At 43.8% G+C, this 13,080-nt stretch overlaps 1 protein-coding gene and 1 pseudogene across 3 annotated transcripts in view; one reads left to right on the top strand and one right to left on the bottom strand.

Moving 5' to 3' along the window:
- ANKFY1 (ankyrin repeat and FYVE domain containing 1) overlaps nucleotides 1-13,080 on the bottom strand; it is a 102,098-nt gene that overhangs the window by 60,269 nt on the left and 28,749 nt on the right. The window lies entirely within an intron of this gene.
- LOC126939736 (tyrosine-protein kinase RYK-like) lies at nucleotides 994-3,071 on the top strand (annotated as a pseudogene).

Here is a 13,080-nt window from a genome sequence, read left to right as displayed (position 1 = left end):
ACTTTGCTTTTTACTTTATTTATTTAGGGACAGAGCCACTGTTGCCCAGGCTGGAGTACAATGGTGCAATCATGGCTCACTACAGCCTCGATCTCCCAGGCTCAATCGATTCTCCCACCTGAGCCTGCCGAGTAAATGGGACTATAGACACATACCACTGTGCCTGGCTAACTTCTGCATTTTTCGTAGAGACAGAGTTTCGTCATGTTGCCCAGGCTGGTCTTGAACTCTTGGCCTTAAGCAATCCTCCTGCCTTGGCCTCCCAAAGTGCTGGGATTACAGGCATAAGCCACAGCACCTGGCTGACTTTGTTTTTTTTAATCCTCTATTTTTAATCTGTGAAAAGGTGAGAAAGGTGTTTGGAATCTCCTATTACGACTTTGGTTTAATTAAATTCTGAGTTTCCAACTTTTTTTTTCTTTTCTTTTTATTTGGATCAGAGTCTCACTCTGTTACCCAGGCTGGAGTGCAGTGGCGCATTCTCCACTCACTGCAACCTCCACGTCCCAATTGAAGCGATTCTCCTCCCTCAGACTCCCAAGTAGCTGAGACTACAGGAGTGTGTCACCACACCCAGCTAATTTTTGTATGTTTGTAGAGATGAGGTTTTGCCATGTTAGCCAGGCTGGTCTCAAACTCCTCACCTTATGTGATCGGCCCACTGTGGCCTCCCAAAGTGCTGGGATTACAGGTGTGAGCCACCATGCCCAGCCCTATTTTTTTTCTTAATCTACTTCACATAAGTTTTTGCTTCCCCTACTCCGGACGATGCCACCGAGGCGGCCGCGGCGCGCTCTGGAGGTCTGAAGACGCTACTGGCTGCCATGGGCCAGCGGCTTGATGTGTTGGGCAGCCGCCCCCAGCTCGGGGCTGTGAGCGGCTCGGGGCCAGGGGTGGGCGGCGGGGCGGCGCAGCCGCCTGGCCAGGCTGGGGCCGCCTCCCTCCCGGAGGCCCCACCGTCCCCGGAGCTGCAGTTGACGGCCGCGGGGGCCCAGCATGAGCCTCGACCTGAGTGAGGACGAGGAGCGCCGGCTGATCGGTCTTGATGCAGAACTTTATTATGTGAGAAATGACCTTATTAGTCACTACGCTCTATCCTTTAATCTGTTAGTACCCAGTGAGACTAATGTCCTGCACTTCACCTGGCATGCGAAGTCCAAGGCTGAACAGAAGCTGGGATTCCAAGCGGACAATGGGTTGGCAATGGACATGCCCCAGGTCAACACTTCCGTTCGCGGGGAAGTTCCACACATTTTATCAGTGTTTTGGGTAGAGCTTTCCTGTACACTGGCGAAGTAGATTCTGAAGTTACGATACTAATGCAACTCAACTTGACTAAATTCTTCAAAGAATTTTACCATCTTAAATTTTAAACCAAGGAAAATGTGCACCAAAAATGGTCCTGTACATGCAGTTACAGCCACTTCTACGTGTGTGTTTTATATTACGGTAGGGGTTTGATGTGCAGTCATATTTCTCCTAGCAATAATATTAGCTGTTTTGCACCTTCATAGTATGAAAAGGGTTGAACTGGATGACAGCATTAATGCCAGCAGTAGTTCCCAAGGGCTGTCTCAGCCATCCACCCAGACGACCCAGTATCTGAGGGCTGACACACCCAACAATGCGACTCCTATCACCAGCTCCTCAGGTTCTCCTACCTTGCGGACAGAGAAGAACGACTTGAGAAGTGTCACTCTTTTGGAGGCCAAAGCCAAGGTGAAGGATATAGCAATATCCAGGGAGAGGATAGCTCTAAAAGATGTACTCCAAGAAGGTACTTTTGGGCGTATTTTCCACGGGATTTTAATAGATGGAAAAGATCCAAATAAAGAAACGCAAGCATTTCTCACAACAGTTAAAGGCCAAGCTTCTGAAATTCAGGTAACGATGCTCGCTGAAGGTGATGAGCTGCGAGGTCTTCATCACGGGAATCTTCTTCCTATTACTCGTGTGTATATAGGAGGAGGAGAAAAGCCCATGGCGATACTGCCTTACATGAATTGGGGGAATCTTAACTTGTTTTTACGGCAGTGCAAGTTCGTAGAGGCCAATAAGCCACAGGCAGTTTCTCAACAAGACCTGGTACCCACGGCTATTCAGACTGCTGTGGAATGCGCTACCTGGCCAGAAGGGAAGTCATCCACAAAGACCGGGCTGCTAGGAACTGTGTCACTGATGACACACCTCAAGTTAAGATCACAGACAACGCCCTCTCCAGAGACTGGTTCTCCATGAACTATCACTGTTTGGGGGACAATGAAAACAGGCCAGTTCGGTGGATGGCTCTTGAAAGGCTGGTTAATAACGAGTTGTCTAGCACTAGTGATGTGTGGGCCTTTGGAGTGATGCTGTGGGAACTCATGACTCTGGGCCAGATGGCCTACGTGGACGCTGACCCCTTCGAGATGGCCGCATACCTGAAAGATGGTTACCGAATAACCCAGCCAATCAACTGTCCTGATGAACCATTTGCTGTGATGGCCTGTTGCTGGGCCTTAGATCCGGGGGAGAGGCCCAAGTTTCAGCAGCTGGTACAGTGTCTCACAGAGTTTCATGCAGCCCGGGGTGCCTACGTCTGACTCCTCTCTTGCACCCACAGCATCAGGAGGAAGGTGCCTGTCGGGGCTCACTTGAAGCCTGTCATGGCTGCTTCGTGTCTAACACAAGCCAACAGAAGCACATTTGTCTTCTAGAACACTGTGCCGTAGGAATGCTATAGAATCTGAACTTTTTAAGACAGACTTAATAATGTAGCACATTTTCTAGATATCACTTTTATTAGGTTGAAGTGAAAGGGTTTTTCTGAATTTTTTTGGCCAAAATTTTAAAAAACATAGTTACCAGCCGGGCGCGGTGGCTCAAGCCTGTAATCCCAGCACTTTGGGAGGCCGAGACGGGTGGATCACGAGGTCAGGAGATCGAGACCATTCTGGCTAACACGGTGAAACCCCGTCTCTACTAAAAAATACAAAAAACTAGCCGGGCGAGGTGGCGGGCGCCTGTAGTCCCAGCTACTCAGGAGGCTGAGGCAGGAGAATGGCATAAACCCGGGAGGCGGAGCCTGCAGTGAGCTGAGATCCGGCCACTGCACTCCAGCCTGGGCGACAGAGCAAGACTCCGTCTCAAAAAAAAAAAAAAAAAAAAAAAAACATAGTTACCTTGGACTAGGGGTACACTGTTACAAAATAAATAAACAGTTTTTAAAATTGTTCGGGGCCGGGCGCGGTGGCTCAAGCCTGTAATCCCAGCACTTTGGGAGGCCGAGATGGGTGGATCACGAGGTCAGGAGATCGAGACCATCCTGGTGAACACAGTGAAACCCCGTCTCTACTAAAACTACAAAAAACTAGCCAGGCGAGGTGGCGGGCGCCTGTAGTCCCAGCTACTCGGGAGGCTGAGGCAGGAGAATGGTGTGAACCCGGGAGGCGGAGCTTGCAGTGAGCTGAGATCAGGCCACTGCACTCCAGCCTGGGCGACAGAGCGAGACTCCGTCTCAAAAAAAAAAAAAAAAAAAAAAAAAAATTGTTCGGACACAGATATTTGGAATTAGCTATCTTAGTGCCAACTGCTTATTTTTTTTTTTTTTTTTACTTTATCAAGGTGATGTAAGTGACTCACCTTTAAAGTTTTTTTAATGTTATTTTTTATCACTACTCTTGAAATGGCTTGTCTTCAAGATGCAATCCTTTTCTTAGGAAAGGAAAAACAGCATAAAAAGATACCTGGTTTGCCTTATACAAGAAAAGGCAATATGAGAGGAAGAAAACTTAAAGAAAAGCTAGAGGAAAAAAAATTTTTTTAAATACTTACTAGAAACAAACTGCCCATGCATGGAAAACTGTTTACTTTTTTAGTGAAAAGGAATTCTGCTTTTGCATTTTTGGGAAAGCAGGAACTGAGTTCATTGCATCTTTAATTGGGCAGAAACTAGCTTTTCTGTGAACCAAAAGTGGTATGGGGCGGATCTGTAGTAAACGAAGGTGATTTTATTTATTTTTACTCTCTGAAAAAGGAGATAATACAATTCCGGAAAGTGGACTCATATTTCTAAGGTTAAGATTCCCTCTTATTGCACCTAGAATAGTGCTACGCACAGAGTGGGTGCTTGAGTTGTCTTTTTTTTTTAAAGTAAACGGGTAAATTTTGTACTTATCTTCAAGGCTGGCTTAAGTATAAAATTGTTTTTTAAAACACTTGAAAAATTAAAGGATTTGTTTTATATTTTTAAAAAAGGTTTTGCTTCATAAAATTAAAAAATCTTGGTAGACTATCATTTGTAGCAATAAATAGTCAGTTTAAGGATGTATCCTTAAATATAACCTCCTGGAAATAAAATTAAACCTCAAACCATATTTCTAAATCATCCCTGGGTCAAAATGAAATAAAAGGACAGAGGTTCCAGTTCTGTTATGGCAGTGGAACAACCCATCCCATTTTAACTGATTATAGCTAAAAACTCTGGACAGAGTACAACAACGACCTAAAGATTTGGAAAAGTCAACAAAAGCAGGTGAACTGAGAGGGAGGCGAAACTTGAAGCAGCAACTGCACTGGATGAGTTTCCATGTTTTGCCTGTTTTGTTCCTTTGGGGGGTGTGTGTGTGTGTGTGTGTGTGTGCGCGCGCAACTGCACTGGATGAGTTTCCATGTTTTGCCTGTTTTGTTCCTTTGGGGGTGTGTGTGTGTGTGTGTGTGTGTGTGTGTGTTGTTTTGTTCCTCTCCTACGGCTTTGGGGTGTGTGTGTGTGTGTATTTTGAGACAGGGTCTCACTCTGTCCTGTCACCCAAGCTGGAGTGCAGTGGATGATCTCAGTTCACTGCAGCCTCTGCCTTGCAGGATCAAGTGATCCTCCGCTTCAGCCTTCTAAGTAACTGGAACCACGGGTGCGTGCCACCACACCTGGCTAATTTTTTTGCGTTTTTGGAAGAGATGGGGTTTTGCCATGTTGCCCAGGCTGGTCTCAAACTCCTAGGCTCAAGGGATCCGCTTGCCTCGGCCTCCCAAAGTGTGGGATTACAGCCGTGAGCCACTGTACTTGGCAAAAATTATTTTTAAATGATAAAAGCAATAATTCATTAGGAAGTCATAATTATAAATGTAAATGTACATAATAGAGGCTAAAAAATACATGCAGAAAAACTGACACAAATTAAAAGGAGAACTAGACAATTCTAAAATTATAGCAGATGTTAATGCTCTCCTTTAAGGAACTGATAGAACTAGGCTATGCAGAGTGGATACTGCCTGTGAATCCAGAGCTTTGGGAGGCCGAGGTGGGAAGATGATTTGAGGCTAAGAGTTCAAGACCAGCCAGGGCAACACAGTGAGACCCTGTCTCTACAAAAAAAATTTCTTTTTTTACGTTAGCCGGGTGTGGTGGCACGCACTTATACTCCCAGCTACTATAAAATTCACAGGACACAGCTAGAGAAGGGCTTAGAAGGAAATTCAAAGCTTTAAGTACTTGTATTAGAAAAGAAGATCTAAAATAAATTATCTCAGGTTCCACAACTTTGAGAAACTAGGGAGAAAAAAGGAGAATGGGAGAGCAAAGTAATCCAAAGAAAGAAAAAAAGGATAGAAATCAATAAAATATAGCTGGGCGCGGTGGCGCATGCCTGCAATCCCAGCTACTCAGGAGGCTGAAGCTGGAGAGTTGCTTGAACCCAGAAGGCAGAGGTTGCAGTGAGCTGAGATCGCGCCACTGCACTCCAGCCTGGGCGACACAGCGAGACTGTGTCTCAAAAAAAAAAAAAAAAAAAAAAAAAAAAAAATCAATAAAATAGAAAACAACCAATAGAGAAAATTAACAAAGCCAAAAGCTCCTTCTTTGAGAAGATAATAAAAATGCCAAACTTCTAATTAGACTGATCAAGAAAAAAAGAGTGAGAACATAAATCACCAATACCCAAGAATGAAAAAGGAATTACTGCTACAGACATTTAAAAGGAGAAAACTGCAAATTCATACTAACAAATTCAACAACTTAAATGAAATAGACATAGTTTTGAAAAACAAAACTTCCCAAACCTGACTCAGAAGAAACAAATCTGAATAGTCCTATATCTAAATAGATTTTTTTTTTTTGGTCTTTTTTTTTTTCTCCTTTTTGTGGAGAACAGGGTCTCGCTATGTTACCCAGGCAGGTCTCGAACTCCTGGGCTCAAGCTATCCTCCCACCTCTGCCTCCCTGAGAGCTGGGATTACAGGCGTGAGCCACCGCGCCCGGCCTAAATAGATTATATATTTTAAAAATTTGTGTTCAAAAAGCTTCCCAGAAAGCAAATTCTGGACTTAGATTACTTCAATGGTGAATTCTATCAAATATTCAAGAAATAAACAATAACATCAATCTTAGAAAACATTTTCAGAAAACAGACAATGAAGGATCATATAAGGCCTATATAACCCTAATAGTAAAATCTGATAGACATTAAAAAAAAATTACATACCAATATCCCTCATGATTACTGTTGCAAATTTTTTAACAAACTATTGGCAAATAGGATTCAACAACATACATAAAAAAGGGTAATATATAATGACCAAATAGGCTTTACCCCAGGAATGCAATCTTAGTTTAACATTTGTAATTCATCAAAAATTATATAATCATTTCTATAGATGTCAAAGAAAGTGGCAAAACTCAAAAACCAATTCAGGTAACTTATCTAGAAAACCAGCAATACTCAAGTCAATAAAGCGTATCCAAGAAAAACCTACAACTGATCTATACAAAATGATAGAAGGTCTCATTGTATCTCCCTGAGATCGAGAACAAAGTTAAGGATGCTTGCTTTCAGACAAATGACTTGTATCTAAATTATATACAGAACTGTTTGTTAATACTCAATACTCAAAACTCAATACAATGCTACATTTTGAAAAGACCAAAGACGTGAATACTTTATAAGAAAATATACAAATTGTCAATAACACACAAACAAGGCTCAGCATTATTCGTTATCAGGGGAATGCAAAATAAAACCGCCATGCACTCTGTATCCATTAGAATGGCTAAAACGGTAAACAAAACCCGAAACAACCTGCCCACATCAAGCATTAGTCAGGATGTGAAGCACCCGGAGCGCTCATGTCCACAGCTGACAGGAATGTCAAATGGTACATCCATTGTGGAAAACGGTTTGGTAGTTTCTTAACATTCAATAGTCCCTCCTAGATACTCAAGAGATATAAAAACGTGTCTACAGAAAGGCCTTACACAACTGAACACAGGTAATTTTTTTTTTTTTTTGAGACGGAGTCTCACTCTGTAGCCCAGGCTGGAGTGCAGTGGTGCGATCTCTGTTCACACCATTCTCCTGCCTCAGCCTCCCAAGTAGCTGGGACTACAGGCACCCGCCACCTCACCCGGCTAATTTTTTGTATTTTTTAGTAGAGACGAGGTTTCACCATGTTAGCCAGGATGGTCTCGATCTCCTGACCTCGTGATCCGCCCGCCTCAGCCTCCCAAAATGCTGGGATTACAGGCATGAGCCACCACGTCTGGCTGAACACAGGTAATTTTCTTTCTAATAAAACCCAGAAAGAACACAAATGTCCATCAACAGGTAAATGAAAAAAAAAAAAAAAAGTGTGGTATTTTCATACAATGGAACACTATTCAACAATAACAAGGAATGAATAATTAAAACACAAAAAAACATACTAAGGTGTGGGGTGAATCTCAAAATCTATACACTAAAAGAAGTGAAGGAAGTCAGACAAAAGAGACTCTAAGCTCTATGATTCCATTTCTATAAAAGCCTAGAAACTGCAAACTAATCTATAATGACTGAAAGCAGATCAGCATTTAGCTGCAGAAGTGGATGGCAAAAGGGAAGAATTGCAAGGAGACATGAGGAAAGCTGTAAGGATGGAAATGTTTTTTGTTAGTTATTTTTTTTTTTTCTTGAGACAGAGTCTCGCTCTGTCGTCCAGATGGGAGTGCAATGGCATGATCTCGGCTCACTGCAACCTCTGCCTCCCAGGTTCAAGCAATCTCCTGTCTCAGCCTCCCAAGTAGCTGAGATTACAGGCATGTGCCACCATGGCCAGCTAATTTTTTGTATTTTTATTAGAGATGGGGTTTCACCATGTTGGCCAGGCTGGCCTCGAACTCCTGACCTCAGGTGATCCACCCAATTCGGCCTCCCAAAGTGCTGGGATTACAGGCGTGAGCTACCACGCCCAGCAAGGACGGAAATGTTTATGTTGATTGTGGTGATGGCTTCACAGGTGTATTCATATGTCAAAACTTATCAAATTGCACACTTTTAATGTGGGCAGTTTACTGTACTTCCATTACACCTCAATTTGGAGGAAAAAGAAATCAAACTGAGAGGCAGCACAGCACTGTGGTTAATGGCACGAATTCTGCAGCCAAACTGCCTAAGGTTCAAATCCCAGCTCCAATCCTTGCTCACTGTGTGGAGTTGATATGTAATAAAGCACTCAAAACACCACCACCACATAGTAACTGCTATATAAAAACTTGCTATTATTACAATAGACTATTTAGAAATTGATCACAATGAAAACAGTACCTACCAAAATATTTGTGATGTAACCAGATTCATACTATAAAAAAAAGTCATAGTCTTAAACTTGTTAGAAAATGAAGCCAGGCACGGTGGTTCACAGCTGTGATCCCAGCACTTTGGGAGGCCGAAGTGGGAGGATCACCTGAGGTCAGGAGTTGGAGACCAGCCTGGCCAACATGGCAAAACCCCACCTCTACTAAAAATACAAAAATTAGCTGGGGGTGGTGGCACGTGCCTGTAATTCCAGCTACTCAGGAGGCTGAAGCAGGAGAATCGCTTGAGCCCAGGAGGCGGAGGTTGCAGTGAGCCGAGATCACACCACTGCACTCCAGCCTGGGTGACAGAGTGAGGCTACGTCTCAAAAACAAAACAAAAAAGAAAATGAGATATAAGATAGTTCAACTCAAAAAGAAAAAACAATTCAAAGGAATTTCAAAGAAAGATTTAATACAGATAAAAAGAAATTATTGAATTGACTAAATATAAGTAAAAATTAAAAGAATAATGAACCTAAACCAAATCTGCAATAAGCCAACACAAACACAAACTTAACCAAAGATTGGTGAGAAAAAACCAAAAGCAGTATCAGGATTAAGTAAAGAATATAACCACAGATAAAACAGATTATATTGAGCTCTAAGAGAATCTTTGGCCATGGGACTCAGCTGCTGGCAGGAGGCCACAAGGCTGTTTGAGTAGCCTCACGACATGGCCGCTAATGTCCCCCAAAGTGAGCAATCCAAAAGAGAGAGCAAGGAGCAAGCCACAATGCCTTTGATGAAACCATCTCTCAAGTGACATGCTGTCGCTTCTACCACACTCCATTCACTAGAGGTGAATCAGCCTATACTGAAGAGGAGAATTGGAATCCACCTTTGAAGGGAGAAACAGCAAAGAATTTGTGAGCATATTCTTTTTTACTCTTTTTTTGTGAGCATATTCTAAACTTCCCATGGATGTCATCGAAGGAACACAGTATGATTTAATACTGAAACTGAACAGCCTTGACCTAGTAGTTCATACAGTAGCCAACAGATGTTGAATATTGCTGTGCTTCTCTTAAAGATTTAAATACCACACAGCTCCCCCGGCGTACACAGTTTGGGAAACGATGCCCTTTCCACCGCAGAGTGCAAGCTTTCCAGGTGGTGCATCAGGGGATAGCTTTCCCAACCAGAGTGAAAAGGAATAAAGGAGGATGCTTTCTGCTGTTTGGAATGGCTTGACACTATCCAGGACACATTCCAGGAGAGCTGAATGACTCATACCCTGAGTTCTTATGCCAAGGAACTGTAAGATCTTTGCTTGAAAAAGCATGCAACAAACTCTAGCTTCCAAACAGCCATTCCAATCCACTGAAACCTCTCATCGTGTCAGCTGCTGTTGGTAAAGTGCTACAGAGAGGTCATAAACAGATCATTTTGCTAGAAGCAAACTGCTTTACTTCACCAAGAAGTAAATATAATCCTTTCCTTATGGACTCAGATTTGTTATGCTTTGTTGAGCTAACAGTCAGTATTCTTTCTCTTCCCACTTGGTCAGTCAGTATCTTTATAAACTTTTATCTTTTATTCTTTTTTATTAGGGTTTAATAGACCAAAATTATATAGAGTTAATGTATGACATGTTTTGATATATGTATATATTATGAAATGGTTATAAGCTAATTAACATATATATAATTTCATATATTTAAAGATATCTTAATAAAAAAGCAAATTTCTACTTTGTTTACATTTTCAGATACTTTCATACTTCGAGAAAAGCTGCAAAGCATCCCCTATGCCCTTTACTCATCTTCCCCTATTATTAACACAGCTTATATAACCCCGGTTCAATGATCAAAACTAGGTAACTAGGTAATACATACAATACCAATGCCATTCACTAATTAGAGGCCCCATTTTGCTAATTGTACCAGTAATACCCTTTTGTGGCCAGAATCCAACTGAGGATTCTACACTGCATTCGGTGTCATTCTCACCCAATTTGTAATACTTCCTAAATCACTCTTGTTTTTCATAACGTTGACATGTTTGAGAAACACTCTGGCTGATTATTTTGAGAAATGTTCCTCAATTTGGGTCTGATGTTTTCTCATGATTAGACTGAGCTTATGCATTAATGGCAAAAATCCTATAGAAGAGCCAGGCAGAGTGGCTCATGCCTGAAATTCCAGCACTTTGGGTAGCCGAGGCAGGAGGATCGTTTGAGCCCAGGAGTTTGAGACCAGCCTTGGCAACATAGCAAGAGCCCATCTCTATTGAACAACTAGCCAGGGATGGTGGTGCACACCTGTACTCCCAGCTACTTGAGAGGCTGAGGTGGGAGGATCTCTTGAGCCCAGGAGTTCAAGGCTGCAGTGAGCCATGACAGCGTCACTGCGTTCCAGCCTGGGTGACAGAGTGAGACCACATCTCAAAAACAGAAAAGAATCCTACAGCAGTGACTGTGCCTCACTGCATCCCTACAGCAGGGACTGTGCCTCACTGCATCCCTACAGCAGGGACTGTGCCTCACTGCATCCCTACAGCAGGGACTGTGCCTCACTGCATCCCTACAGCAGGGACTGTGCCTCACTGCATCCCTACAGCAGGGACTGTGCCTCACTGCATCCCTACAGCTGGGACTCACTGCATCCCTACAGCAGGGACTGTGACTCACTGCATCCCTACAGCAGGGACTGTGACTCACTGCATCCCTACAGCAGGGACCGTGCCTAACTGCATCCCTACAGCAGGGACTCACTGCATCCCTACAGCAGGGACTCACTGCATCCCTACAGCAGGGACTCACTGCATCCCTACAGCAGGGACCGTGCCTAACTGCATCCCTACAGCAGGGACTCACTGCATCCCTACAGCAGGGACTCACTGCATCCCTACAGCAGGGACTCACTGCATCCCTACAGCAGGGACTCACTGCATCCCTACAGCAGGGACTGTGACTCACTGCATCCCTACAGCAGGGACTGTGACTCACTGCATCCCTACAGCAGGGACCGTGCCTAACTGCATCCCTACAGCAGGGACTCACTGCATCCCTACAGCAGGGACTGTGACTCACTGCATCCCTACAGCAGGGACTGTGACTCACTGCATCCCTACAGCAGGGACTCACTGCATCCCTACAGCAGGGATTGTGACTCACTGCATCCCTACAGCAGGGACCGTGCCTCACTGCATCCCTACAGCAGGGACTGTGACTCACTGCATCCCTACAGCAGGGACCGTGCCTCACTGCATCCCTACAGCAGGGACCGTGCCTCACTGCATCCCTACAGCAGGGACTGTGACTCACTGCATCCCTACAGCAGGGACCGTGCCTCACTGCATCCCTACAGCAGGGACTGTGCCTTCACCAGTGGACCACATCAGGTACAAACATTTCACTTTTTTGAACAAGGTTTGATTCATATATCCAAGTACCTTTAAAGTGTATATAATGCCTGTTGTATTTCATCAACATATGCTAAAATTCTCATAATTAAGGCTGTGTGCAGTGGCTCACACCTGTAATCCCAACAGGCCTTGGGGAGACCAAGGCAGGAGGATTCCTTGAGTCCAGGAGTTCAAGACCAGCCTGGGCAACATGGCAAAATCCCACGTCTACAAAAAATGAGCCAGGTATGGTGGCACACACCTGTGGTCCCAGATACTCAGGAGGCTGAGGTGGGAGGACCGCTTGAGGCCAGGAGGTCAAGGCTGCAGTGAGCCGTGATTGCACCACGGCACTCTAGCCTGGGTGACAGAGTGAAATCCTGTCTTAAAAAAGAAAGAAAGAAAGAAGGGAAGGAAGAAGGAAGGAAGGAAGGAAGGAAGGAAGGAAGGAAGGAAGGAAGGAAGGAAGGAAGGAAGGAAGGAAGGAAGGGAGGGAGGGAGGGAGGGAGGGAGGGAGGGAGGGAGGGAGGGAGGGAGGGAGGGAGGGAGGGAGGGAGGGAGGGAAAAAGAGAGAGAGAGAGAGAGAGAGAGAGAGAGAAAGAAAGAAAGAAAGAAAGAAAGAAAGAAAGAAAGAAAGAAAGAAAGATCAATTAGACAAGAACTTCAAAAGAAAAATGTAGTTTTTCTTACATTCTAAGATGTAAGTTTCATGCGAGCAAGAATTTAATTTTGTATACTTTGTATCCCTAACACCTTGAAAAGTACTTACCACTCAATATTTTTTATATGAATGGATTAATGTTGAAAAAACAAAACACCAATAAATTCATTAAATGATTTTATCAAGCCTGTTGGTGTGGAAAACATTTGAGCCTTTAAAATACAGCTTTTATGCTATTTATACACCTGTTTACAAGAACCTATTTCCAATCTTCCTCAAACTGCTGGCCAGCCATGAAGTGTTAGCGCTTCCAAGTATCACATAACACACAGGCTTCCCAGGCAGTCTCAGAAACTGCAACCCCAGGTTGAGGCAATGAGCAGGACTGCTGGACAAAGCACACAATTCAACAGGAACAGGTCCACACATGCCACTACCACCTTGGACCTCTCCCCCATCACACATTTCAAAGATACATTTCATTAAAATGTCG

Source organism: Macaca thibetana, chromosome 16 (genome assembly GCF_024542745.1).
Source record: "Macaca thibetana thibetana isolate TM-01 chromosome 16, ASM2454274v1, whole genome shotgun sequence".
Classification (NCBI taxonomy): domain Eukaryota; kingdom Metazoa; phylum Chordata; class Mammalia; order Primates; family Cercopithecidae; genus Macaca; species Macaca thibetana.
This window is presented reverse-complemented; position numbering and strand designations above follow the sequence as displayed.